This window comes from Phalacrocorax carbo, chromosome 1 (genome assembly GCF_963921805.1).
Source record: "Phalacrocorax carbo chromosome 1, bPhaCar2.1, whole genome shotgun sequence".
In the NCBI taxonomy this organism is placed as follows: domain Eukaryota; kingdom Metazoa; phylum Chordata; class Aves; order Suliformes; family Phalacrocoracidae; genus Phalacrocorax; species Phalacrocorax carbo.
Window position 1 is genome coordinate 130,616,937 of NC_087513.1, and position 27,349 is coordinate 130,644,285.

Consider the following 27,349-nt stretch of genomic DNA (forward strand, 5'->3'; position numbering starts at 1 on the left):
TTTTCATGTGCCTGACACGGTAAATATGCTGCACCTGAGGCCAGCAAGTGGCAGCTGCCTGGCTCAGACTGTACGGGTTTCATCTCAAGCATGAAGCTCTGTACTTTGCACACTATAGCAGTGAGAGGGCTTAACATTTTCAGTTGGGCCCACTTGTCTTTGCATGAAAAAGCTTCAAAGTGTGCAGGCTTTTAATCCTAACTGATCATTTTCAAGCATTTCAAGCCTCCCCCTTGGGAAAGTCTGCATGCCTACTGCTCCCTGCAGAACCTATAGGGCCAGGGGGATGTAGCACTTATGAAAGTTGGACTGTATGGGAATGGTTGGCCTTCAACTTCCATCAGTCCATTTTAGCAGATACTGCAGTGATCGCTGGGAACATAAAAGGCTACCACAACACTGTATGAGAAGATTTTAAAAGGTGAAAATGCTGCTGGTGGAAATAAAGTGAACTTCAGCTATGTAAAACAGAGTCTGCAACATGGGATTTTTCTTACAGACAATTATTTTTCTTCCTCAGTCTGATAGTCTGAAATGTTCCAGATTTCATTTCAGGGAAATATTCATTAAGCAGTCATACTGGATATTTGTTAGGTGGTTGGTGAAACAAAGTTTATTAACTGATCCATATCCAGAAATGTTATTAAAATCCAAGAATTTTATGTAATATTGTATTGCTCAGATACCAGACATTGCTAGGCCCAAGCATTTTAATACAGGCCAGGTCTCCAAAAATCATGGTTATTCTTTTAAATGGAAATTGCCATAAGCATGTTCAGCAGCAGCTATGAAAGTAATGTGAAAATAGAAATACATGATTTTTGGTTAGAAAAAAAGTTAATCCCACCTGTGTCATCTCAGGAATTCGATATTTCCCAAAATGTTTTTTTCCCATTTTGCATCTTCTTATGCTAGCTTCCTATTATACGATGAATTATTAACTAGAAGATATAAGAAGAAACTGGTGGTTTCACCTGAGCTGCTGCTGGAAATCCAAGTGTTCAAGAGCAACAGCCAATAACCCTACCGAAGTGCAGGAGAACAAGGAAATTTGCTGAAATATTGCTTTGCACCTTTTGTGACCACTAGCTCCTGTACAAAACTGAGTACTGAATATTAGTTGACTCTGTCCTTTGTGAAAATCGCTTAAAAGAAATTGCAGGAAGTGCAGAATCAAGCGTCCACATTTACAGTTTAAAAACCTGCTAGTAAAGTGAATAAGAATGTATATCTCTACTGGATCAGAGCCTTGACTTGCAAGTGGGTCCACTCAGCTGCTCACATGAATCCAGCAATGGATCTTGGTTTAAGAATTTCTTACGAAGTCTCCATTAGACCTAAGAAGGGCTTTGAAAACTTATTTTTAGACAGTAAAGGACAGAAGGGATCAGCAGAACGATGGAGTCTGACCTCCTGTATAATCCTGCACCTCCTCCACAGCAGGACATGAGCTGCTTTTTGTAATGAGATGAAGTGAAGCCAAAATCTGGAGCACTGGTTGCTGCGTCTGTTTGAATCGCTGTGTTGTGCATATGCCTCCCTGGATTTGGAAAATGACCCTGCAAAACTCAGGAGTAGTAGACACATTAAATTTCTCTCCTAGGACAGTGTAATAAACATTTCTAAGCCTGACACACTCTGTGTGACACAGGAGAAAACCATGTTTAGATTTGTTGCAGAAGTTACTGCTGGGTCTCAGAACAGTTGTGGTGGGTGAGGATCTTTGGCAAGGGACTGTACAAAGGCAGCAGGCACTGAGAAGCCTATAGTCTAAAGGCAGGCAGCAGCACAATGTTGAGATACACAAACTAACTTTAGAATAGCTGGATCAGGTGCTGGAAGTAGTAGAAATACTGGTGGAGCATTGAGCTGGGCAGCTGCTATTTTATATTACTGCTAAATATGGAAGAGCACTAAAACATTTCAGGAACTGATATAGAGACAAAAATCTCTATATACAGCAAGTTGGTAAGTAAACAGTGAAAACAGAAGGTAAAATTATTTCCCCTTTTGCCATAGCTTAGTTACAAACCTACACTTAAGGAAGTGTCCTTAATGAGACATCAGCTTCCAGAAGGACCTGGACTGTGGCCAACTGCCAAAGAGAGATCACGGGAAGATTTGGAGATCATTCTAGAGGGTATGACCGGAATTTGCCAAGGAAAGGAAATCAGTCCAGGCCAGCACTTATGGGGGAATGAACATAGCTCCTGTATGGCAACATCATTAAGGATCCAAAACACCAGAAGCAGGTGACGTACCATCTCTAGAAAGAAAGGCAGTTCATAGAAATTACTTACATATATACACATATTGGGTGCGAAACAATAGTGACAGTTTCTTAAGTGCATTGTCATAAGAGAAGACCCCACAAATGGAGCTATCAACAAAGGTGGACGTGCCTTAATGAGAAATTCATGGTGTCTCCTCCAGATTTCAGGGTGATGGAGGTTAGATTAATCGCTGTCAGCAACATGAGTCTGAGATGGCTCAGTCTCAGGACGGACGGAGATGCACACACATTCAGGGGAAGAAAAAGGAGACTGCTGCTCTGTGATACTGCTACAGATTACAGGAGTGGGTGTAGCTGCAGCAGTGGGGGAAGTCATGCTCTGCAGCTTCTCTCCCCTGAGGTGTGAGGGAGGAGCCTGTGCTTCCAAATGTGCTGAGAAAAGGAGAGAATCTACAGGAAATTGGTTAAATGCTTCCGCAGGCTACTCCTCAGCAAATTGAAAATATTGACTTTTTGCCTCCACAGATTTTTACAAGTTCATTATTTAGTAGCATGTTCATATTAACTGTACGTATTATTGTTGTGTAGTGAATAGCTCTAATGGGGACAGTTCCCTTACTATCACACGTTGCACAGGTGTAGGAAGAAGGAAAAAAGCAACATATGAAAGAATTATAATGAACCAATTAATGAAAACTTTGTTTTTGCACTAAACCTGAGGCAAGTTCTGTGTCTCAGTCTGCTCTATTAGAAACATTCTCAAAACCTCACTTATGAGCCTAAGCTCAAAGTCAGCATCTGACTTCAGATTTCTTGAAAGGCCAATTTCTTTCAATACTATGGGGAAAGAAAGGATCTTCCTGACTCCTCTGTTGCTTTCACCTGTGACCTGCTTCTCTTCTTCACTCTGTGACTGATTGCTTCTTCAGCATGTCCTTCAGAGGAATCCTTTCTCCTTCCCCCTCCCTGGCCATTCCCTGCTAAGTTTCCAAGAGATGTTCTGGAAGTTCCTCCTATATCCCTCTGTTTCTCCATTCTCAGTGAACTAACTCTTTCAAAGCACAGACAAATCTGGAATGATCATAGCTCTAATAGTCAGTGTTTTTTCAAACTCAACTTGCAGGCAGAATGAATTTATAGTACCAAAGTACTAGTAAATATTCTAGTAAATACTGTGTAGCAACTTCTTTTTAAGATTAATGATGTCTCTACAGTTTTACACCTTTGCTATTAAAGTTGTGCTAGTAATTAAGGACTAGTGATTGTTTATGCAAATTATTTAAGTAACTGAGTTAGTGAACTGAGGTTACTCTACAGTTACTAAGGTTGGAATTGCTGGTTCCTGGATATAGCATTTAATCCTATGAGTAGTCATTTTGAGTTCATTATTGCTTGTACCAGTCCCTTAAGCTAGCTTTGATTCATGTATTTCGCCTTGAAATTACATGCCCTTAACTCACACAGATACTATTCTAAGTGATGAGAAGTGTTGAGATATTTGTGTAACTTTCAGTTAGGTTTTGAATTATGGCAATACATGAACAGGGCAATTTTTCATTGGCTAAACTGTCATTGAAAACACACTTGTACCATCAATGTGATGCTTAAGAAGACGTTATGCTGTTGACCTGATGTCAGCTCTTGTGGGTTGAGGCATTTTTTTCTTTATGTCAGTCTTGAGAGGATGGAATATAAATCCATTTTAAAGATGAAATTGCTAGTTCAGCTATGGCCTTCAGCAGTTATTTCCTGTACTTGGGCTGCTTTTAAAATCTTCTTGTTATTTCAAATAATCAAAGTTGGAATTCACACAATAGCTTTTTTAAAGAGTAAATGAAGGGCCAAGTCAGAAATGAGCGACTTAAGGAAGGCATGTCAGTCACCCAGGCTGTAAAGCCCTTTCCACAGAAGCAACTGCAATGTATGGAGCAATGCAGACAACGGGGAAAGCCTCCTTTGCCTCTGGCATAGCAGTGTCAGAGCCTGGAGCATGATCCCACACCCCTCCCAGGAGTTTGTCCCTCTGCACTCAAGGCCAGGTCTCTGGTCAGAAAGAGCTATTTGAGAAGCCTTAGCCGGTCTTGGAGCTCTTTGAGCAAAAGCTGGAAGAAAGCTCTGCAGAGGCTTCCCACTGTTGCTTGGGAATGAGCTTGGCCTCCACCTGGGACACACTGCAGTACTGTTGCAGCTGTGCTTGTGCCTGGCCACACACCAGATCCTGGCCCTGACTTGGGGACCGATTTCTTGACCTCAGGCCTGACGCCTTATTAAGGACTTGCCTGGGGGTCTGGACTCTCACCTCACACAGTATAGTGGGACTGGGCTCCCGCTGATGATACCATTGTCTTTGCCAGCCTTGTCCCCACACCTGGCCCCCAGCTCCCTTTTCTCCATGGAGCAGCCTGCTCTTGCTGCTTCCTGACCTGCAGGACCAGAGAGCACCATAGCACATCCAGATAGGACACAATTACGGAAACACTTCCCTCCAAAACCCTGTGAGTGAGGCTGACAGCTACCAGAATTCACATTCTTTGAGAGCAGCTCATTGATAGTGCTATTTTCAGGGCTGAAGAGCAGAGGAGGAAAATCAGAGACCCTGTCCTTTGAAAAACATTGCAAAGACCAAACAAAAAAGTCACATTACTTCCAGCTTGCTCAGGCAGTCCTTGATTTTTGCTTGCTGGCTTCCATTACTGGCTAGTCCTTCAGTGACTGCTTTTCAAAGCTGCATTTGGAAGTCTTTGTCACAGAATGCTCTGGAAACCAAAAACATAAATGTCTTCAAAAAAAATAAAAGAAAGATCCATAGGCCCACCTGAGGAAATCATGGAGCTGCCAGTGGTAGAGGTGGGAAAGTGTAACAGGGTAATTCTGCGCTTGTGTGGCTTCTTAAATGCTTTCTCTGTTCAGCCATTTATGGACCATTCATCACGGACCATTCAATGTTGGAAACGGACAACTAAGCTTTGATCTCACTGAATTAATCTGTTCTAATGTTTTTATCATGTAATATTCCTTGACGTGGATAATATACTTGGGATGCTAGAATAATGCTCTACTACTTGTGAATTCTGGGGGCACTGACACACAGGCTACGGAAGCCGTTGCCTTTGCGAGACTTCTGACATTGTTTCTCTCTTAATTAATTTGATGCCACTTACATACTTAGGTGCTGAGACCAATGCAGAGATGCTGTTGAGTTTTTCCTCACCTGAGTTTTTGCAAGAAGTCAGCAGAGCCCGACAAGTTCTCCTGGGGAACAGCAGGGGATTAGGTGAGTATGTACTTACCAGAATTTACTTGCTTCTTTAGGCATGCAGGCACTATGTAAAAGGTTGCTACCTACTTGTCTATGAGATGTTTGGAAGATAGCGTGGTGCACTTCTGTTACTCACCCTCCCAGGAAACCCATAGGTTCTGGTCGTGAGAGCTCTATGTGTGTATTCCTTTACTCCGTACGGTGTGTGAGGGGGGACTGGAGAGGAGGGGGGATCCGAAAGTAAAGATGGCTTTCTTTTACCGTTCTTTTTATTTTTATAGCAGTATATTAAGATGATACACTGGCAAGCGACAGCTAAATTTCAAGTGTGGCACTGAAGTACCATGAATGTCAAAAGAAAACTGAGAGTCAAGCACCAGTGAAGTAGAAATGTTGTAAGGTTCAGTCATCATGGATGTCATGGGTCATGTTGTGTACCCCTCAACCACACTCCTCAATTACTGCAAAAGCCACTAGTACCTCTGTTGCATTTTTATATTATTTTTTTTTTTAATCTAGAAAAGGCATTGAGGTTAATGTGAGAGACTGCCATGGCTCAGTGCCTTAAGTAGTAGCCATAAAAAAGAACACGCAAGGATTGAATCCTTGCTGGGAGATAAAAGTCACGATCCATCAAATTAGAAATGTGCTGGTAAAACATCTTGTTTTCTTGGTGTATGTGACAGGGCCACAGTCAGTCACTTAGTAATAACATCAGAGCATAAAAACAGTGCCAAAGATGTACCCTAATGTTGTTTTGGCTGAGAAATATGGCTCCTGCTTTCAGGTGTGTCCTTCTCTATTGCAACATGTACAGCATCTTTGCTGTATAAAGTTGTAAGATTTACTTTGTGATAGAGTACAACATTTATAGCAGCATATACTTTTCTGCCTTGATTTTCACTGATTAATGTAAGGGTTTTGTGAAATGGTACATCAAATGGAGGCCATGTGACTTGTGCTGTCCCTCTCTCTGCGAGCGAATTAAAGTAGGTTGGAAAGAATCAAAGGTCTTAAACAATCAAAATGTAAATAACGGGGGCTGCCCAGAATAGTTGTTACAGTACATGTTAAGCACCAGGAACAGGCATTGCTATTTGAATACCTAAATTGCCTTAGGAGACATTATAAGGCACTCTGTCAATCCTCTGAATAATTTTTTGTTGGTTGTTTGGTATTTTTTTTGTTTGGTTTTTAAATCACTGGTTTTCTATCTTCTTACCATGTAACATAATTAAAACATATATACAGATATAAGATTTGAAAGCTACACAGCTTAAAAACACAGACTAGATTTTAAATTGTTATTATCTGGTGAGTCTTGATGCAGTGAATATGGCTATGCCCATCTACCACAGGCATAAAGCTGGAGGATGAATCTTAGCCGTGTTTTCAGTTTTTTACTGTGTCAAAATATGAAGATCAGAAGATTGCAATTTTTCCCTACTTTTCTTAAATGACTTTGCAAGTTCAGACTTCATCTATTGGCTGCTAGGTTTAAAAGATGTAATACTAAAATACACATGAAGCTGGTTATATAAGCCAGTCCTGCTTTTATCCTACAGACGTTAGTCATTCTCATGGTTTGCTCACTTTCTTCATATATTTATGAAGATCTATGAAGATCATTTCTTCACAGATGTGAAGGTATTTATGAGTGCAGTCAACCTTATTCTTGAAGTCACAAAGGGCAAGAGTAGCAGTGCAGCACCGGTCTGCAGTTCTTAATCTTAAGTCACAAATGGCAGTGTTGGGCTCACTGATACAAACTTGGTCAAGGAATTTTGTTGCCATTGAAAGTTCCCATTAAAAGTAGCCTACATCCGTCTGCACGTGGAACCACAGAAAAAAGATTTTTAGCTGTGAGGGCGACCAAGTACTGTCACAGGTTGCCGAGGGAGGTTGCTGAGTCTCTATGCTTGGAGATAATCAAAAGCTGTCTGGACAAGTTCCTGGGCAGTTGGCTCCGGGTAGCGATGCTTAAGCATGGCTTAACCAGTTAACCAGTAGAGAGCGTTGGACGAGATAATCTCCAGAGGTTCCCTCCTACCTCAACTGTGATTCTGTGGTTCTGTAACCCTAAAAACCAAAAACAAAATCAAAAGACCCTGTTGGTTTTTTCCCACTTCGAACTGAAATTTGGAAACGTTGGGTGTTTGTAGTGTGGAAGTTCAGTGCCGGCAACACTGTTTGCCAGGTTTTAGAAAGGAAGGCAGAGAATTTGCCCAGCCATGTATCATGAGATTTAGTTGCAGATTAAGAAGGCTATATGTTGTCGTGGTTTAGCCCCAGTCAGCAACTAAGCACCACACAGCCTCTCACTCACTCCCCCCACCATAGTGGGATGGGGGAGGGAATCAGAAGGGCCAAAGTAAGAAAACTCATGGGGTGAGATAAGAACAGTTTAATAATTAAAATAAAACAGTAATAATAATAATAATAATAATAATAATAACAACAACAACAACAACAGCAGCAACAACAATAGTAATATAATGAAAATAATGAGAGAGAGGGAGAGGTGAAAGCTCGGGAGGAAGGAGAAAACCAAACAACAAGCGATGCAACTACTCACCACCTGCTGACTGACGCCACTGGTCCCCGAGCCATGATCGCTGCTCCCCTGGCCAACTCCCTCCAGTTCATATACTGGGCGTGATGTCATGATATGGAATATGCCTTTAGTCAGTTTGGATCAGCTCTCTTAGCTGTACCCCCTCCCCTCCCGGCTTCTTGTGCACCCGGCAGAGCATGGGAAGCTGGAAAAGTCCTTGACTAGTACAAGCAACTAGTACCCAGCAACAACCAAAACATCAGTGTGTTACCAACATTGTTTTCATACTAAGTCCAAAGCACAGCACTATGCCAGCTGCAGTGAAGAAAATTAACTCTATCCCAGCCAAAACCATGACGATGTATATGTGACGAAGATGTCTAATCTCTGGTCAGTGTGGTCAACATATAGTCAACAGGGTTGGTTGGTAGCACCTCAAGAGTTATTCAGGCCTCCCTAGAGTAGAAGTCTGTGGGGCAGTGAGATGAGTCCCTCTGTAGACTTCACTGAGTATCGCAGGAGCATAGATACCTGCCAGACCTAGATTCTTATGTTTTAATCTCTGACTAAGTCCCTCTCAAAGCAGCTCACTAAAACTAGATAGCATGCAGACTGGACAATGTATCTACTCAAAGCAGAATTTGGCTCAAATAGGAGGGGTAGCAGGAAGGGTCTTGTAAATAATATGTAATGAACCAGGGTCTTTGATTATTCAAAGGACTGTATTTTCACCTTTTCAGAGCAACTGAAACTTTAGCAGCAAATGTTCTTCGTGCATTACTTGGGCATAGGTTTGCTCAAATAGATGGGTTTACTTGCTCCAACTACTGATGTGAGTAATGAGAACATGTCCCTGCTTTGGATGAGCTCTCAATCTTTTATTAAGTTTTTTGATAAAAACGCGTAATTATTGATTGTGTTGGATAACTTTCAGATATCCAGAATCCTGTACCTCCTGGTTCTATTTATCAGCCTCACTCCCTTAAATGTATCTAGCATGAAAAATGGACATTTTCAACTGTGTGGCACTATTATGTGCAGCCATTAGAAAGAGGGAGAAAACCTCCTCCATACCATGTAACTCCAAGGAGTTCTACTTAGTTTTAAATACTTAAAATCTAACTCACCACTGTATCATGGACTTGAGAAATATATATGATGGCCTGCTAGAAAATCTGACTTCTGTATACACAAAATACAGGGAAAGGATTTCTCTGTGTATTCAGGGAGAGGATTTCCACTGCTTTTGGGATGACTGAAAGTTTAGATTCAATGCCATGTACTAGACACACTGAGGTGAGTTCTGCATATATTTGTTTTACTGTTTGTGTGTTCTGGCTGAGAGGATTGTGAGTTGCACTGCCATTTTCCTACTGGAGCAGGACATAGTGGGAAACAAACGTGCATTTCATTATCCATCATCTAACAAGCTACCGATCTGATTGTTTGCTTTTACTGAAGCATACAGGTCTTACTTCTTTGTCTCTTCTCTGGGTGATACCTACTTGGCTATGAAGACATCTCTTCAGCTGTATGAGGAATAAACTTCAGTTCTTTAATATTGCAGCAGAATAGAAAAATGTTAATGTTTTCCTCCATCATCAAGGAGGTGATTTCTGCATTAAGCCTCTTACCTATTACACTATGCTAATTATATTACAAGATCTCGAATGAGCTCACATACTTCCTTTGTCTTCCCTTGATAAGTACGAAAAAGCCCTATCATAATAACGTGTTCCTTCAGTGACAGCATGCTGACATCCAGTGCCAGCAATGCAAGCAATTAACATCAGGCTGGGATACTGAGCTTTACAATACGTAAGGAAGAACTTTGTGAGTCAGTACATGGAGTTTTTCATAGACTGAACACAATTACTATATGAAATAGACTTTGTATGAAGGGAACACATCCTGCAAGTCTGATTTAATACCACACCATTATTTTCAGTTGATGTTAGATTGGACCCTAACTACCTAAATACAGTGTATGAAATGGTAAGTTTCACTATTATGGTACCTGAGGAAGGCAGATATATTACACATGTGAAGATGATGAACCAGTGAGAGTCATGTCAAGAACCCAGTATGAAAAAATATTTCTTTCAAAGGAGGGGACGCACATCTGTGGGACTGAGCAGTCCCATAAAAATGAAAAAGGGGTTGAATTTGGAACAAGCTGGTCACCTGCAGGAAGATGGTTCCAGGTTATAAAGATGTAAATCTGGGTGGAAGTACCCTGGGTTTCCCTGACTGGTTTAAGTAAGGAAATCAAGATGTGGGATGTGCATATCTATCTCCCTAGTGAGAGATAAATATGATATGGGGAGAAAATGAGCTGTAGTGATCTAAGATGGGACTGAGGAGAACTCAAGATCAGATATTAACAATGATGAGAATTTAATATAGCACCAGAGCAAAAAGCCTCTGCTAGGCTGGTCACCGACTCACAACTGGTTTGCTGTTTCCTGCTCCAAGGAAGCTCCTGCTCCTGCATCTCAGAGGGACAGCTGTCCTCATATGTGCTGCTAGTCTTCTCTAACTCAGAGATTATTTCTGTGTGTGGGTTTTGAAAACCAAACAGATGAGGTGTATATTCCATCTGGTCAGGCAAGCTTCTTGATGACAAAATCATGTGCTTATCAGTGGTTTGGGTTGGTAAAAATGGTCTGTTTCCCTTAGTCCTTCAGTCAGGAAGTATCTTGCATTCTTGCATTTACTTATTTTTTTACAAGATCTGGAGGTGGGGAGCAGGGTGGGGGCAGAAAGGAAGGAAGAGAAGGTGGCCCTAGAAAGTACTTGAAGATTCCAGGAAACTGGTAGGCTGGACTTGTTAATGCTTGTGAAATTATTTTTGACACAGCCTTTCAAATGAAAAAATGAGATATTAGAAGGGTGATAGTCTTTTATCTGCTGAGGAAGATGGATGGGTATGACTTAAGATGTCATGTATATGAATGGGTGCTATAAAGGGATTGTTCTAATGACATGCTGTAAAAGACAACTGTCAAGAATAAATTATTCTTCTCTTCTGATGATATTGATGATAACGTACTCAAATTCCCCACGACACATTTCCTCACCTAAAGTTAAAAGCTTTTCCTAAAATGTTTAATGGTCTTTGTTGTGCATTTCCAACTCCATGAAAAACACCGGGTAGTGGCTTACATAAGTGCAATTTTGCCTGCCATTAGTGTGTTTGCATACAAGTACACAGGCTTTGATTAAGCAAAGGAAAGTACTTAAGCGCATGTGTAAGTACCTTCTAGCATCGGAGTAATGAAACTGAAATATGAAAGAAGAAAGCACAACTTCCAAAGTAACAGAGCTGATAAGAAGAGCAGTTCTGAGCAGCTGATCAGCTCAAGGCTCCAGTGGGGATGGAGATGAGCTGTATGTAGATATCTTCAGAGATACCTGCGCAAAAGTCACATCCCACCTGTGTAGCCTGAGACCAATACCACGCTTTGCCTGCTCTGAAGGAGCAGCACTGGGAACAGAGGGAAAGAAAGACAAAGAGGCCAAAAACACTATGGGGGGAGGCAGGAATCTGTCTGTAGGTATTGACCTCTAGCTGCAGAGTGGCTGGCTGAAGAGCCCTAGAGGTGAGTGACCTCAGGCTGAAGGGAAGCTGACCACAGTTGCATTGCACTGTTGCCAACCCCTCCTCTCCAGATTTCCTGTGACTCACATTCGAAGTGTGTGGCTGCCTCCTTTAAAGGCAGCTCAGTGCTGTGAGGCTACAGGGGGAATATCACCTCTACATGTGGGCACCAGTTTGCTTGGAGGAGTCAGCAAACCTGCATGCTTGAATGTGCTTGAGGGACCATGGTGGTGGGTGACCCATGCTGGGGCAAGGAGACTGTGGCCATGGTTGACCCATGATGGGACAGAGACATCACTGAGGAACTGTGGCCTATTGGTGACCCACACTGGGAAAGGGAAACTAAGGAACAACATGGCAGGAAGCCATTAACTGTGGAGTGTTAGGAAGAAGCTCTAATTCACACTACTTCAGCCTCCTATGCACCCATTGCCTCACTGGAGGAATTTTGTTGCACTGAGATTTAAAAAAGGCAAAAATAAGGGTACCTGAGAGCAGGAAGGGGAAGGACAGGTGTTTAAGTAGGTTTTTGCGCAGTGGTTTCTGTCTTTTTTTCCCTCACTGCCTGAATCAGTGACTGTAGGTTTGTGTTGGTTGGCAGTAAATTAAGTCAAGTAAAATTCCCTGACTCAATGCTGCTTTACCTTTGACAGTTTGGTACAAGAAGTGATGGGCTAAATTGCAGTAAGGGAAATATAGTCTGAGTATTTGGAGAAGTTTTCTAATAGTAAGGGAGGCTGATCACAGAGTCGATTGCTGAGGGATGCCGTGGAGCTGCTGGAGGATTTAAGAGCAGATTAAATGAACTTCTGTCAAGAACAATTTAGAAGAAGTTGATCCTGCCTTTGGGACGAAGAGGCAAATTAGATGATCCTCTTGAGGTGCTGCTGAGCCCTGTTGCCTTTGATTTCTCTGACACTGACATGGTCTTGTGTTCCCCTGGGAGAAAAGAGGATACCAAGATTAATTATTGGAAGGCGGTTTCAGTCAGCGGGAGGTATTTTCTGAGGAGAGATGGCCTGAGATGGAAGGCTGAGGATGTCAAAGAGGTGAATAGTGCAATTAAATGAGATTATATAACGCTGTATTTGTAATTAAGTTGACATAAAAGTGAATCTTTTTTCACTTGACCTAGCACTGACCACGCCTCTCTGAAAAGTTTTCCTTAATTCAATGTATATTAAAAAAATGGTGCCTCAAGTACTCTAGGTCGCACTGTGGGCAGGGAGGTGCTGGCCTGGATGGTACTTAAGTATAAGGGAGCCGTTGTGGACACACTCACAGGTTCCTCAGGCTGCAGCTGCTTTAGCCAGCATGTTTACCAGCTCCAGCTTCAGCTTGACTGTACATCCTCAGTCCCAAGCACCTTGCAGCACTCCTGTCAAGGACAAGCACGAGTTCACCCTTTTGCCTACTACATTAATGCAGATAGCTGTTTTGAAGGTTAAGGCCATGTTGGCTTTGAACTGCAGCTGGTAATGAACAACTGGATGGAGTTCTGCTTTATTTGCAGGTGATTGAGGTATTATTATTAATTATTAAACCATTTTGTGTAATATTTAATTATTTCTCCCCATTTTGTGATGAGCAAGCATTCCCATTATTGCCTGTAACCAAATAACCATCCCCATTTATCATACTAATTGTGGCTTAATGAGGAAGGACCTGGGACTGGGGGAGTTGTCTACCCTGAACAATTTTGGAATGTAGCTTCTTATGGTAATGAATACAGGCTGTAATAATTAGGTCTGCTAGGTGCTATATTTATCATGAAGCTTAAATGCAATAAAAATTCATCATACTGTGGTAGGCTTACCAAACACAATGAATTGCCATAGTAAATATGGAAATATGAAAATAGAGTATGAAGACATACAAGATTACTTTCTCTTGCATGGTTTTGCTGCACAAGGGAATAACTCCTTTTCATTCCATTGTACATGAAACTGGAAGAAAATCATGGCAAAGATGCTGCTTTGAATCGCATATGGCTTTGGGAAGAAGGCTGCGTTTTGCTTGCTTATGCTTCCCTCCTGCTTCCCTCCCTGGCCCAGCAATATCTCACTGAATGCATTTCTGCAGAGCCCTTGGATCTGCACTGTACCCTTGATAATCTGTGGTGTTTTTTAGAAGGGAGCAGAATACTGGACCTGAGATCTGACTTATGGGTTAAAAGGAAAAAAGCAGTCTGCTACAAACCAACTATCTGTCTGCAGATAATTACCCTACAGATAAATAAATCATACCCTTTTCTCCTACTTTTATGAAATTACTTCACAAAGGTTTTAACACAATAATGGCTGTTCAACAAGGAAAACCCATCTGAACATTCTGAAGACAATATCCACTTTAGTTTAATACAGCGAATAATCCAGTCAAGGTTTTATCTGAATAGTCAGTAAATATACATGTGACTACAAGTTGGTTTTCACCTCCTCCTCATGAGAGAACAGCAACAATAACCTCTGCAATGAGAAATAGTGAGAAGCTGAAGTTTTCTTTTTTTCTCTATGCTCAGTAATTTCTACAATACCTCTTAAAATTATGTAGTATTAATTATTGAGTATTAATCAACATTGACAGGAGTATTTCTAGGAAGAATAAAGTGAAAACTACTTTTTTTCAAAGCTGTTTTTATAGCACTTCATTTGTTGTTTGATTTTTTTTAGGTGTAGTATGTGCAGAGGAGAGAGAGACATGTATTTTAAGTATTCATAGCTAGCTTGAAGGATGCAAAGGGATGAGCAAATTATTCACACTATTCAAAAGCAGCAGTAATGTTGATAATTGCAGGTTCCAATCTGGATTAATAATATAGGCACTAGTCTGTACATAGGTGCACGTGAATTTAACCCAGTGTTTAGGTGTTGGGAATAATGAGAGAGAAACACCTTTCTCTAACATGAAAGCTGGAAGGATGATATTGGGGAAGGCAGGAAGGGCACAGATAAGACTATTTTTTATTATTCTTCTCTTATAATGGTGCCTTTACAGAGCTTCTGTAGGCTTTTCATAATCTCTTTCATTTGCAGATGCGGTCACCCATGGGTTGGAATAACTAACTGGAATCCCACCTGTCCCTGCTGGTCTTGACTGCAGATTTACATTTCTACCTTCTCTCTCACCTCCTTGCAGTGCTGCTCTTGCTTTGGCATGGCGTTGTGGCATTGATCCAAAACCCACCTGCGAGCTCTTGAGCCACTCCTGCCTCAGTTTTGGTCACAGAGATTGTGTGTGATATAAAACAAGTTGTCATTCCTGGGGACAGTGCTCTCCTCAGTGCCGGCTGACTGGGAGGAGAAGGGCTCGTTGAGCGTACGCACACGTATCTCCAGTTGACAGGTTGCCATTCAGTTGTAATTCTGATGCAGCCTACAGGTTGGGTTATTTTTCCTTGTAATAGATGAAATACAGCATCATTGCAAGGGAGAAACACAGGAAAAATGTGACAAGACTGATTCTTGTGAAAAGGTGACTTCAGTCAAACAGGAAAAGTTTGACCTTGCTTTGTTTAGCTCAGGATTTCATGGCCAGTGTGACAGGCGCAGGACTCCCCTGGGTGCTCATGCAGGTAGCCATACAAGATTCATTCAGAGGCTGGAGCTGGGTAAAGAGTGATGTGCTGGTCAGCCCTTTTCCTACTTCCAGCAGAGGAAATAACTTGTTTTGGGACACAAAGCCTATTCAGGTGATCCTTTTGAAAGCAAGTGAAGCCTGTTTGTTTTCAGTGTATGCTGAGGGGGACACCGATCACATGCCAGAATTAGGTTCTCAGTAATGGATGAAGACATTTTTGTCTCCATCTCTCAACAGATTTATCCTCCAGCTTCCTTGTTCATACCTTCAGCCTCACTGTGCTGTTTTGACAACGCATGGTGTGTAGGTGAAGCCACACATGTGACAGTGGTAAAGGTCCTGTTATGTGCATGACTGACTACAATGTGAAGTTTTGAAATAGTCTCTGATTACGAGGACATGAAGAAAACCCTCTTTCTCTTGTTTTTCCATAGCAGTCTGAGTCATTACTTGGTAGCAACTGGGACTGGCCCCTCAGCTAAAACCATTTATTTGCCGTATGATTGTTAAAGCGTCTCAAAACCTTGGGGATATAAGGAACACATTTCTGTTGCTGGACCTTGGAAGAAATGGGGTGATCAGTAATAACTCTCATCTGACTGAGAGAGAGCCTGTGCCTGCATCCAAATGTTTTGGACATGGATAGCTGTTTTCTTGCTACCTTGAGGTCTGGCAAAGGCAATACTCTGCTTTAATCTGGATAAAGGTGTCAGAATAGTCTGGATATTGGAGCTGCATGGTCCTATAATTTTCAAGGTGGCAATCTGATGAAAGCATGCAATATCTGTGTGGCATATGCTGCTAGTTTCTGCTCTGAAACATCTTAGACTAGCCATGTCCTTCTGGCAAAATGGTCTATATGTTTCTGTTTGCACATCGAAAGCTATGGCTAGCTCTCGCTGGCTAAAACTCATGTATTACTTCGACATGAGTTTTAGAAAAGATGTGCACATAGAGCACAGTGATGGGTACTTTGTAATGCCTGTCTACCATGATTCAGTTTTAGACTTTAGATTTGGAGCATTATCTCTAAATATTTTATTTAAAGTACTTTGGAACCTTCTTCTAAAAGTTGTGTTACCATTCTCAGGTGTTAGTATTCTCTCTCAATCTGGAGAGATGGTAATCAGTCAAGGTCCTTAAAATGGTAGAGTATAACAACATACTATAAGCCTAAATGTCTATTGATTTAGTAAAGATACTAAAATCATTTGTTTGCTTGTTTCTTACTAGATTTTTGGTTTCCTTGACCCTTGCTGGTGAGTATAATGATTTATTTGGCATCCCCTCACCTCACGTCCTGCTCATGCTGTAAAACGTGCATCTTTCATCAGTGCTGATAGGAACTCCACTTCTTGGCTGGGATCCATAATCCCAAGATCAGAGGAAGCATACTTACTGCATTTAACCATTGCTGTGGTTTTTGTGCTCAGAGGAGTGTGTATGTGCGTGTCATCATTCTTGGAAATTTTTTAGACAAGTGCCACACTCCTCCATGTGGGTGAAATATGGAGCTGTATATAGCTGCTGTAGAGGACTAAGAGAGAGTGATCAGAAAGGTTCAGGCTGGCAGCACAGCAAAGGTTTCTGTTTCCCAGAGGATGCACTGCCTTGCCATGTGCTTCATCCCTGACTGGGAGGTCAATAGCCATGCCAATCCAATCAGGGGGATTTCCCGGAGGGCTGCACAGCTGCTCTTCATTACCATCTCATCTCCTCCTGTGCTACTTGCTCTCTCCTTCTGTGTTTGCTGTGGGGTTTGGGTTTCTTTGTTGTTGTTTTTTTTCCTTTTCTTTTCAAAACTACTCACAGCTCTCCAAGTGCTGTCAAGAAGGGAAAGAAAATGTTTACTAATTTGAATTTTGATAGTTTAGTTACATCTGAAAATTTTGAAATGGGCTGTGTTTTGTTTCCCTCATAAGAACAGAAGTGTTGTATTGTTCTTGCATTCCTTCACATAGTCAGCAAAAGCACAAATTCAAGTGTCAGTACCCAGAGGGAAGAGCAAGGGCCTGGAAATGTGGCGGTGTATGTAAGCAACATTGTTGGTAAGCAGCCGCTGCTCAGACTGAACACTGCAATTTTGCAATGCAGCCAGGAGTGCTGAAAGAACCGGCTGAAGAGCTCTCCAAAACAGAAGAGTTCAGCAACTCTGTGAGTGTTACAGATGATATGGGGGACACAATAAAAGCTAATGTTCTACCTGTATATTTATAAATTAACAAGCTGTGCTAGGTAGCTTGAAATTGGTTAGCTTTTTATCAGTTCTCCACAAATCATGAAAAGACTGATAACAATCAGTGTAAACTGTAATCCCTTCATTCTAATGAATGCTATTCAACATGGTTTTATAACAAACAGTTAATTTATTTCTTTGATATCAGTTTTAATTAAATTACCAATCTGTTTGATAAAGGCAACACTGTTGTCACAGACTCCAGTAAAACATCTGACTTTTGGCAGAACAACATACTGATTAGAAAAATAATTACTGCCAAGTGAAATCAATATAGCATATGTTAAATGAATTAAAATGTAATAATTAAGGTGTTTCAATGAGCAAGTTCTGATGCTTAGTTGGAAATGGCTATGCTTGTCTTTAGAGAGGGTGGGAGATGAAGGCAGGAGCGTAAGGAAGACTACATTCTTGTCTGCAAATTTTTTTTTTTAAATTTTTATCAGTGTTGAACAAAGTAATTGCTGACAAAGTTTCAGAGATCAAGATGTTAATGAAGAGATAAGCAAAGGCAGAAGAGTTATTTAGAAGTACCAGGGTCATCACAGGAGAAGCTGGGCTCCCCAGAATGATGTGTGAACCACAGCCAGATGGTGGGGACACCCACCAGTGAGCAGTGCTCACTTGACCCGTGTGGCTGGGTGACTCGGGAGCAATCGCTCAGGGTCTTGGGAGGCAGAGTGACCGTGACCTCCAGCTGAGCTCCCTTTTACAGGGTGGTGCCAGAAATGATAAATGAGATCTTAGCAAATTTCAGCGGGCTCCGTATTGGATGAAAATACAGCAATGCTATCGCTGTTTTGGCATTAATGAAAGTAACGCCAGAATACTCTGTGCAATTGTGTTTTCCACATACTTTAACAAGTATGTCGGCTAGCTGGGAAGAGTTCAGAAGAAAACTACAAGGCTCTTTTCTGCCACTTCATCATAATCTGTCTTGCAAGGAGAGAGAACAAAGAAATCCAGTTCACTGCAGAGGACATTTAAAAGTAGGCATAGTAGCTATGTAGCAAGAAGCTGTCTCACAGTAAGTCTGATGAATTTAGGAGACACGTTGGGAATGGAGGATTGGAATCTGAAGTTTGGGAATTGGAGACTGAAGTGCAAGTTTCTATCAGTGAGGGTGTCAGCTGGAGTAACAACTTATTGGTCCTTTCAAAAAATTATGCATTTTCATAGTGAAGACTTCTGGGCTTCAGCTTTAATTATGAAATCATCCAGCAGTTCTCATCCTGACATTGTATTTTTCCCCAGGGCTCAAAAAGTAAAGCCTGCAGTTCCTGTTTTCCTGCCCATTACTTTGAAATGATGTAAAAAAGTCATACACTCTTCTTGAGTTGTCGTAATTTCACATGCTTCTTTGGAAATTATGCAAATTATTTATTCAGGTATCTTGTACTAGTGCGTAACTCATCTGTCTAACAACAGAAGTGATTTAAAGCTAATACAGTTTACATCCTTTCTTTTCCTCTGTTGATTACAAACCTAAACTTTTCTCATTTGTTTTCAATTTAGCAACTCTGTGAAGAAAATGGTAATAATTAATTTGTGTTCACCAAAGTGATTTAATTGCCATGGTTTTCATTGTAAGTGTAATTGCCACAGCATTTCTATTTTCAAACTGCTCAGATGCACTATAACCTTCATGTTGTTTCCTTGCCTCTTTGTATTCTGCAATGGTTTTTCAATGGCGTAGTGGGGATACTTTTAAAAGTAGATCTTAGGAAAAAGCTCAGGTATGTGTGACAGCTTCTCCTTTTTACTGATTAAAGGCATATGTAGGTTCAGCATGTTGCCACCTTTTGCTGTATGAACAGGATAGGAAGCAATTCCATGAAGGACTTGGCAGCTGTTGCTAGTGGTTGGAGCCACACGTTTTGCATGAGTGATACCGTACTTGTGTAATTTACAGCTTGGAAAAGAGGAGATTCATGCCCAAATGAGACCTGATTTCTCAGGGAAGAGTGTGATGCCCTCCTTCCATGATTTCATGGCGATTTGGCCACATTTTTTTTGCCATCTTTAAAATATTTCTGGCACAAAGCTTATCTGCCAGCAATTTTCAGCCCCTGACCCTGTTGTTTCTCTCTCAGATTTACTGCAAGTTTTCTGTGATTAGTATTCCCAGCCTCTGCCTGCTAATACAACGTCCAGAGTTTCACAAGCTCCAGCGTTAGCATTTTTTATAAAACTGTGGGACTCTGCAATAAACTTGTCCCTTCTGTCTTATCGCAAATATTTATCCCAATTCTCTTTGTAAAAATTCTGAGTCATCTCTAGTTCTGTGCTTATAAAAATTCCACTGGAAAAACACACACACACACACACCCCAACTAAACAACAACAACAACAAATCCCTTCCAAAGGTTTTATAAAAGACATGTTTATTCTTAACTAAAAATCAATTCCTTTATGCATAACACAATTAAATTATTAATAATGGCATTTATGTACTTGAGGGGAAAAAGCAACCGTATAACCTAAGAGTTTTGAAATGTTGCTTGTCTAGTTCTTCACCATTGTTACTGGGCTTTGCTAGTGCCCCTGTGATGTATTGGAAGGATGCAGTATACTTTTGCGATTGCTGGCATATGCTAATTACCCTGGGGTTTTTTTTTCAGAAAAACTGACCCAGCTTCTTGTTAGGCACTTACTCTTTGTGTAAATCAGGGATATAACCAGGGATTTTTCTCTTGCCTTCCTTGATTTGCAGTGCTTGGAAATCTGCAGTGAGAAGTTGTACAGATCCTGCTGATTCACTCTGGCAGATGCTAATAGTTAACTGTATCCTGTCTGCAAGGGTGTGGGATGGTCTCTGCAGGATGCAAGCAAAATTAAATTAGGTATGGCCAAGCTTGGATAAAGGGTCCCTTTTTTGCTTCTATTTTAAGCACCAGAAGAAGCATAACAAATATGAAGGCTTTTTATATTGAATGTGTTAAGGGCAGGTTCAGTAGGACATGTGTTTGCAGGACTCTTAATGGCTAAATTAAAAAAATAATTATTTAAGGATATCCTGATCCCACTGAAGACAATACTACTGCATCCATTAAAGCCAGCATTTTAGCCTTATGCTCAGTAGGAGTACCCATGCAGTGTTATGCATCTTCTGGTAATGATCATCAGAAAGAACATTATCTGCTAATTCAACAACTGGTAATATCAGTGCGGTTGGCAGCAACTGCCATGGTGTTATACAAGATTGGCTATATAAGAAGCCAAATCAGAACATCAGATCTCTGTGTTCTTTCTCATTGGAGCTGATGGTGGAGCTTTTAAATATTTATTATTCTTAATAGACGCAAAAGTCTGCAGATGAACTAGGTATTGGCCCAGATACCAGATCACTGCATAGCAGCCCCTGCCCAGCTTCTCTGCATCGTGCTTCTGTGCTGCACAGGCAGGAATTTTTAAATGTGATGTTTGCAATTCAGCATCGAGGCTCTGCCACACTGCCAACCTGTTAAAAATGTAATGGTAAGGAAGCAAAATTTCCTGTGACTTCTTGTGAATTCTGGGGTTTAAATAACTTTGCATTTACAATCATGAACTCTGATGAGGGAGTGCTGACTTGTTGATCAGCATGAAAAAAAATATATATATGCGCCCCTCAAAATATCCTTTTCATGCACTTGAGTTTAAAATTTGGTGTGTTGTTCCCCAGCGATGATTTCATCTTTATTGCAGGGAAACTTAAGTGAAGTCGTCTTACCCAGTTTAGCTATGGCCTTTTTTTTCCCAGATGGGTCATGGAAACAGCTCTACAGTAGCAGCTATTTGAAAATATTATCTCTTTCCCCACCCCAAAATGTTACAGAGGATTTACTGGGTAGTTTTATTTTCTTCAGCAAACACCTGCTACACTTCAGTCGTAAGACACTGAAGAGATACTGGAGAAGAGCCCTTTTTTTATCACCAACAATGTAACTGCATTGTCAATTACTCCTGAAACAGTGCTGGGGAGTTTATGGGATGGTTGTGAATTGTACTGGAATCACTGTTTTGGGATTAATTTCTCTTTTAAATCCCAACAGGGAAGGATTTTTGTACACCAAACAGGGATTGAAATGTGTTGTACTATTTGTGGTACAAAGATAAAAGAATTGATTTCCAAAGGGCTTACTGCTGATTTTCTAGAGAATGTCCATGCAAGTGTTGCAAATATATGATGTGATGCTAAACAGCCAATGGTGGATTTTGGAATAGCTTTGATCCTTTTGCTGTATCTCTGAGACTGGAGAGTAGGGTTTGCTAGATGATAGCACTCCTGTACTTCGAAACAGCCTGAATTTTTTAAATAGTTCAGAATGTATTTCTTCCCAGCATGGATTAGAAGAGAGCTCCCTGTAACTCAGCGGTGAGCACAGTTGGGAGCATTTGGAGAGATCTGTGTTCTAGTCCCTATTCTGAATCACGGCCCTGTGCAACTGGCTACTGTGAAATCTTTTTCTCCCTTCCTTTAGGTTCACAAGAAAAGAATGTGTTATTTGGGGAAAAAAACCACTTCATTGAACCTGATGTTTTCCTGTTAAAGGTGGAGCTCTTTAAGCAGTTGCCTTTTTTTACAGAAGGAATTCCAGCCCATTCTAGCTAAAACAAATTTAAGGCTGTACAAGTTCTTTTCATAGAGCCTGATTATTTGCTCTGTCCCTTGAAACCCTGTCTCCTCAATTCATGTGAATATATACAGAGGGGCAGCCACATTCTGAAGCAAATCATGTAATAAAGGCATGTGTGGGAGGAGGCGGATAATTTTCACTGATCTTTTTGTCTCTTTTTATTTTGTTGTCACCCTCTCTTCTGCTATAGCAACGGTGCTGAGTATTGATGCCATAGCATGTTGAAGAGATGTTCTGGACATTACTTTTGTTCAATCCATCTTCATTTCCTTTAGAAAATGGATTGTTACCTGTGAATACTTCTGTTACCTACTCCTGAAGTTACATTTTATCTATATATCTTACCTGTAAGTGGCATATTTATCATAATATTTTCATTCATGTGCAGCCAGCTCTCATCTGCTGTTTTCAGATGGCTCTCATTAATATTTCAGGTGCAAAAGGTCCCTTTGGATTGGAATACGTCACACTTGGCTGAGGAAAAGTGGTGTCGCATCTTTCATAAAAGTCTATCAGCCATTCTTTTCTGGGATAGTCCCCCAAGTCAGAACCGGTGGACCCTGCTGTTTCAATCTATCATTTCATTTGTTTCCTTATTAAACAGCCTGTCTTTACCTAATAAATTGCAACATACCTACGTTTCCATCACGGATAATGGCCCTGATGCGGTCTATGTCACTGAAACCTGGCAGAGTGAAATATTGCCCTCCCCCCAGTTTCAACTCTATCATCAAGTTTGCATTATATCAGGTCATCCAGGAACTACTGCAGTAATCCTTCATTCTTATTCTAGCTGTCCACTAGTGGCCTCTTATGTTTTATCAAGTGAAACATTGAAATAACAAGGTTTGCGTATTTATAGCCTCATTGTTGATTAAGTATAGTAGCTAGTTTGTGAAGTAGCTGTTGGGAAATAGGATCTTAAATCAAAGCTCATTTTCCCCCTTCAGCTAGGATGGCAAAGGAAATGAGATATTCCTAGAAGTGTTGTCCACAACTGGATATAATAAGGAACAGGAGGTACAGCTATTTGACTGTATTAATTAGCTCTTCTTCAGAGCTACACATCTGTCAACTGGTAACTGCAGTAGCATCTCAACTTCATTATTTTAAGAAGGTATCTTTAAGTAGCACTTTTTTTTTTTTTTTTGGTCAGTTTAATTTTTGTACCAGTCCTTCACCTGGAATGACATGTAGCAAAATGGCTTCTTACTGAACTATGAAATTGTAATTCAACACACCCCAAAACAAACAAATAAGAAAAATTAACAGAAAAACCCTCAGAGCCTTTGCTACCAGTAAAGACAGAGTGCATTGTAAAAGGAAATTTTACAAGGTAACAGTCATTAGACTGGACAAGACATCTGTCTCCTTCATTTGGAGGTATATCTATGTTGTTCACAAACCATCCCCTGGCCTCGTTTTCTTAGTTCTTTAGCCAAAAGTCCGGCTAAGATCAATGGATGATGCAGATGCTAAAATGCCTTTGCGAATCCTTTGATGGGGCTGTCAGCTTACAGCTACAGAACAGCATCAATATTCCTCAAGAGCCAGAGCCGGTGCTGATACTGTGCCCTTTCTGATACTAGGGTGTGTCGTAACTCTAGAGAGGGTTACCTAGTTGCTGCCTCCCAGTGTGGGGAACTGGGGTGAAACACCCAGCATATTCGCTTCTCTCTGGGAAGCTGATGCAATGATGGTCCCATTGTGCCCCTCAGGGGCTTTCCTGGACCATCTCTCCACCCCTACTCAAGGGGAAAGTTCTCAGTTCCATCTGGTTTTTATTGCTTACTGACATTAATATTAGATCTCCCGCCTCTCTAATGAAAACTCAGGTTTTCAGAGATGGTTCTTTTTTTGTCTGAAGGCTATTTTCACCTTGCTGAGAAAAGTGCCTGACCACAGAAGGCCTTTTCCCGACAGGGGCTGCAACAGTGATCTCTCCAATCACTCTGCAGTCTCATTTCAGGCCTCAGTAGAGCATTAGTTGTCCTTGTTTATTCTTTTTCCAGTTAGCATTTTCCGTCATTGCTTTGTATTATTGTGATGTTTGTGGTAAATGCAGGCCTGAGGCAGGAGTGGGTGGCTTTTCACTTTTCATCTCTGAAGGAATGCTCAGCATTGCTAGTGGGGGATTATCTACCCCTCTCCAAAAGTCTGTCTTGGTTTAGGTCTTACCTGCTTCAGATGACCATTTTCCCTCTGTATGTCTCCTCGAGAGAGTTTGAGGGAAAACATCTGATGTGGCTTTACCTCTTTGTGTTTTCTTTCTGTTTGTGATGAGAAACAAGAAATGATCACCTCATTACAGAAAAACAGGAGGTCTTGATTTAACCTGTTTGGCGCATATTGTTCATTTAATTATTACATGATAGCTGTGTGACAGCAGCGTAGGAGTAATATGGCCACACATTACTGCTCTGGGCTCCCTTTATTATTGTCCTTCAGAAAGAGATCACCAGCCCCTTCTCCAGCCCTCCTTTCTGCTAGCAGGTTCAAAACCTGCCCTGCCCTGCCCCGAAACGTGTAGCACGACCAGTCCGCTACAGATCAAAGAGCACTTGCTTCAGTTCTCAGAGCTCTGGTAATAAACAGGCAGCTTCTTGATTTAGTTCTAAAGTCTTGAAACTTTTTGTTTACTCTCCAGGAAACTTTATTTAATACTGTTGTTAAATACAAGCTAAACCTGAGGGCTGCTTGAATGACTTTTTGAGAGTGTTGTTTTGAGTATTGGTTACCTTGGCCTGCCTAACATCTCACTGCAATTGAAACATTTCCGTTCTCTTACTGCTCTAGCAACTTGGTGTTATGTTTGTTTTTAATATAGAGGATGTAACACCTCCTGGCAGGGCATGAGTGGTTTTCAAGACAAGGCTTCTCTGTTGTTGGGCTTTCTTTTTCTGATCAACAAATACTATTTATTTCAGGTTGCAGCTCATCAACCTGAATATACAGAAGGCTGGGATGAAGTGAGCATTCCTGAGAACTGATTAAGTATTGTAACAAATGCAAATTAAATTTCTGCTATAAAACATTGCTTAAATTACTGTAAATCCTCATTTGATTAACTGCTGTGCTACAGGTACATACTTTTCTGTAAGTGAACCTGAATATATTACAATTTTTGCCATCTGAAATTGGTTGCTTATAGGTGATATTTGTTTTTTAATGGAAGTGAAATTAGACCATTATCCCCAGTAATGAATAGGAGACACTGGGAGAAGTGTCACCAGGACTGTTCCCATGTTCAGTCAGGTTGTGTAAATATTTCCTAGGAAGAGAGTTGCTTAGGCGGTTGTAGGAGAAACAACCTATGAATCATAAGCTCTTAAGGATATGGCATGAGAAGAAAAAAAGGAGATGAGTGCAATATGAAGGGGCAAAGGAAGGTGAGAGGTTTACGTCAGCACCAAATTGAACTACAAGTAAATGCAAAAGGACTAAAGTGCTCACATCAGCTCAAAGTGACAAAATATGAACTGAGGCTGAAAATAAAGCAATATTCAACGTGTTTTAGGACCACATATTTATTGATGGACTGAGTGCAGGGTCTTCTTTTCTTGCAATTATGACCTGAAAGGTGGTTTTCTTGTCCTCTCTTCCCAAACAATGATGTGCTGATACTAAGCTCCCCATAGGACAGATTTTATAATGTGTTATCTCTCAGTAATAACAATTACTCACCCTCTTTGTTCTTGTTGTGTTCAGTATATACTCTTAGACTGAGTCATGTCAATGTATGTGGGCTTTGACTTGTCTTACCTTTAGTAGGATAGTCTTGTTTAACCAAGATCAGACAAATACTGTTTAAGGAAGAGCAGAAAAAACACAGAAGAGAAAGAAGAAATGCCTCTGTGTTAACAGGATATTTTGAATGGTGTCTGGTGAAACTGCTGACATAGGAACGCAGGTTGTGCTCTCAGTACAGAGGACAAAATGATTGCATAGTAGTGAGGTTTCTGATGTTTGTTGTTTCACTTGAATCAGTCATAAGCTGATTCACTGCATCTAGGGCAAAAGCAGAAATAGTGAAGTAAAGGTCTATCAACAGCCCAAAATGTGACACTCAATTAAGAAAAATCTATCTGGTCTTGGAAGTACTCCTCTAATTGTCTTTGGCTAATAGTGGAAAAAAAATCTTTCCCTTTTCCTTCATTTTTAAAAGAAAAAGTATATATAGACTTTCTATTAAAATTAATTAACTGTTGTATCACCTTTGCTTTTATCTTCTCAGTCAGGTTAATAAGATTCTGTGCATATTGCAGAACAATAACACTCTTGTCTGGTCAAAACCACATTTTACATCTTCTGGGAGGAAGTATTCCTTACATAAATATGCTGGTTGCACTGTTCTGTCATTGGAAGTTTGCTGGTTTGCTGAAGAATCAAGGTTCCTACCTGATTGTTTAGAAGGAATTAATGCTTCCAGAATTATTTGTCATGCATACACTAGTGTAAGAATACTAATACACTGTAACTGCAATGCCTCCAATTCAGACTCAGTGGCAAAACTATACTATAAATTGGTATAAAATATCCTTCTCTCAAAAAAAGAATATCTGTTGATAGAAGAGTTGCTATATGTAACTATATCCCAGGTAGTTCTACTGCCACAAGATTGGCCAGGTGACATCTTTTCACAGCCTGTCTCACAAAAAAAAAAAGGTGGTTGTAAATCATAGTAGACATAGTAGTCATTACAGTTCACTAAAAAAAATTAAAGAACTTTCTGGATCTCAGCTCCTTCCCATTGAATCTCTCTGTCCAAATGTGGGATAATGGCACTTGCAAAGCCTTCTGCGCAAAGCAAGGCAGTAAAAAGGAGCCAAGAAGTGGCAAAAGCTTCCAGAAATAACTCCCGTTTCAGCTTGAAACTGTTATGCTAGGAGGTTCTTTTAGGACCTTAGCAGCCATTAAGGTGGAAGATGCCAACTTGTAACTCCTTCACACAGGGCTTGTGAAACAGTTTGATGGAGCTCATAAACATCTGCTGGACATGTGGACTGTAATGAACAGCTGCAACCTTGAGCATTAAGAGTCGTGTTCTCATGTGTAACGGATGTTTGTCCTGCTGACCTTATGTGGCCCACTACAAGGAAAGAGGCTATGTCCCAGAGAAGGACTGGTGCCCCTCTCCTTGCTCCATATTTGCATGCATTGGTCCAGCCTAGAAGTGGTTGTAACTTGATTCATATAATCAATAAGACTTGCTTCAGTGTGCCTATTTACATAAACGAAACTTGAGCTACAGAGTAGGAATTACTGCAGCTA

General features: G+C 40.8%; 1 long non-coding RNA gene across 1 annotated transcript in view; it reads left to right on the forward strand.

Moving 5' to 3' along the window:
• Positions 1-27,349, forward strand: part of LOC135317790 (uncharacterized) — a 190,601-nt gene that overhangs the window by 48,334 nt on the left and 114,918 nt on the right. Inside the window, exon 2 of the long non-coding RNA XR_010376452.1 lies at positions 5,403-5,507. This is a non-coding gene — a long non-coding RNA (uncharacterized LOC135317790). The remainder of the gene's footprint in view (positions 1-5,402; positions 5,508-27,349) is intronic.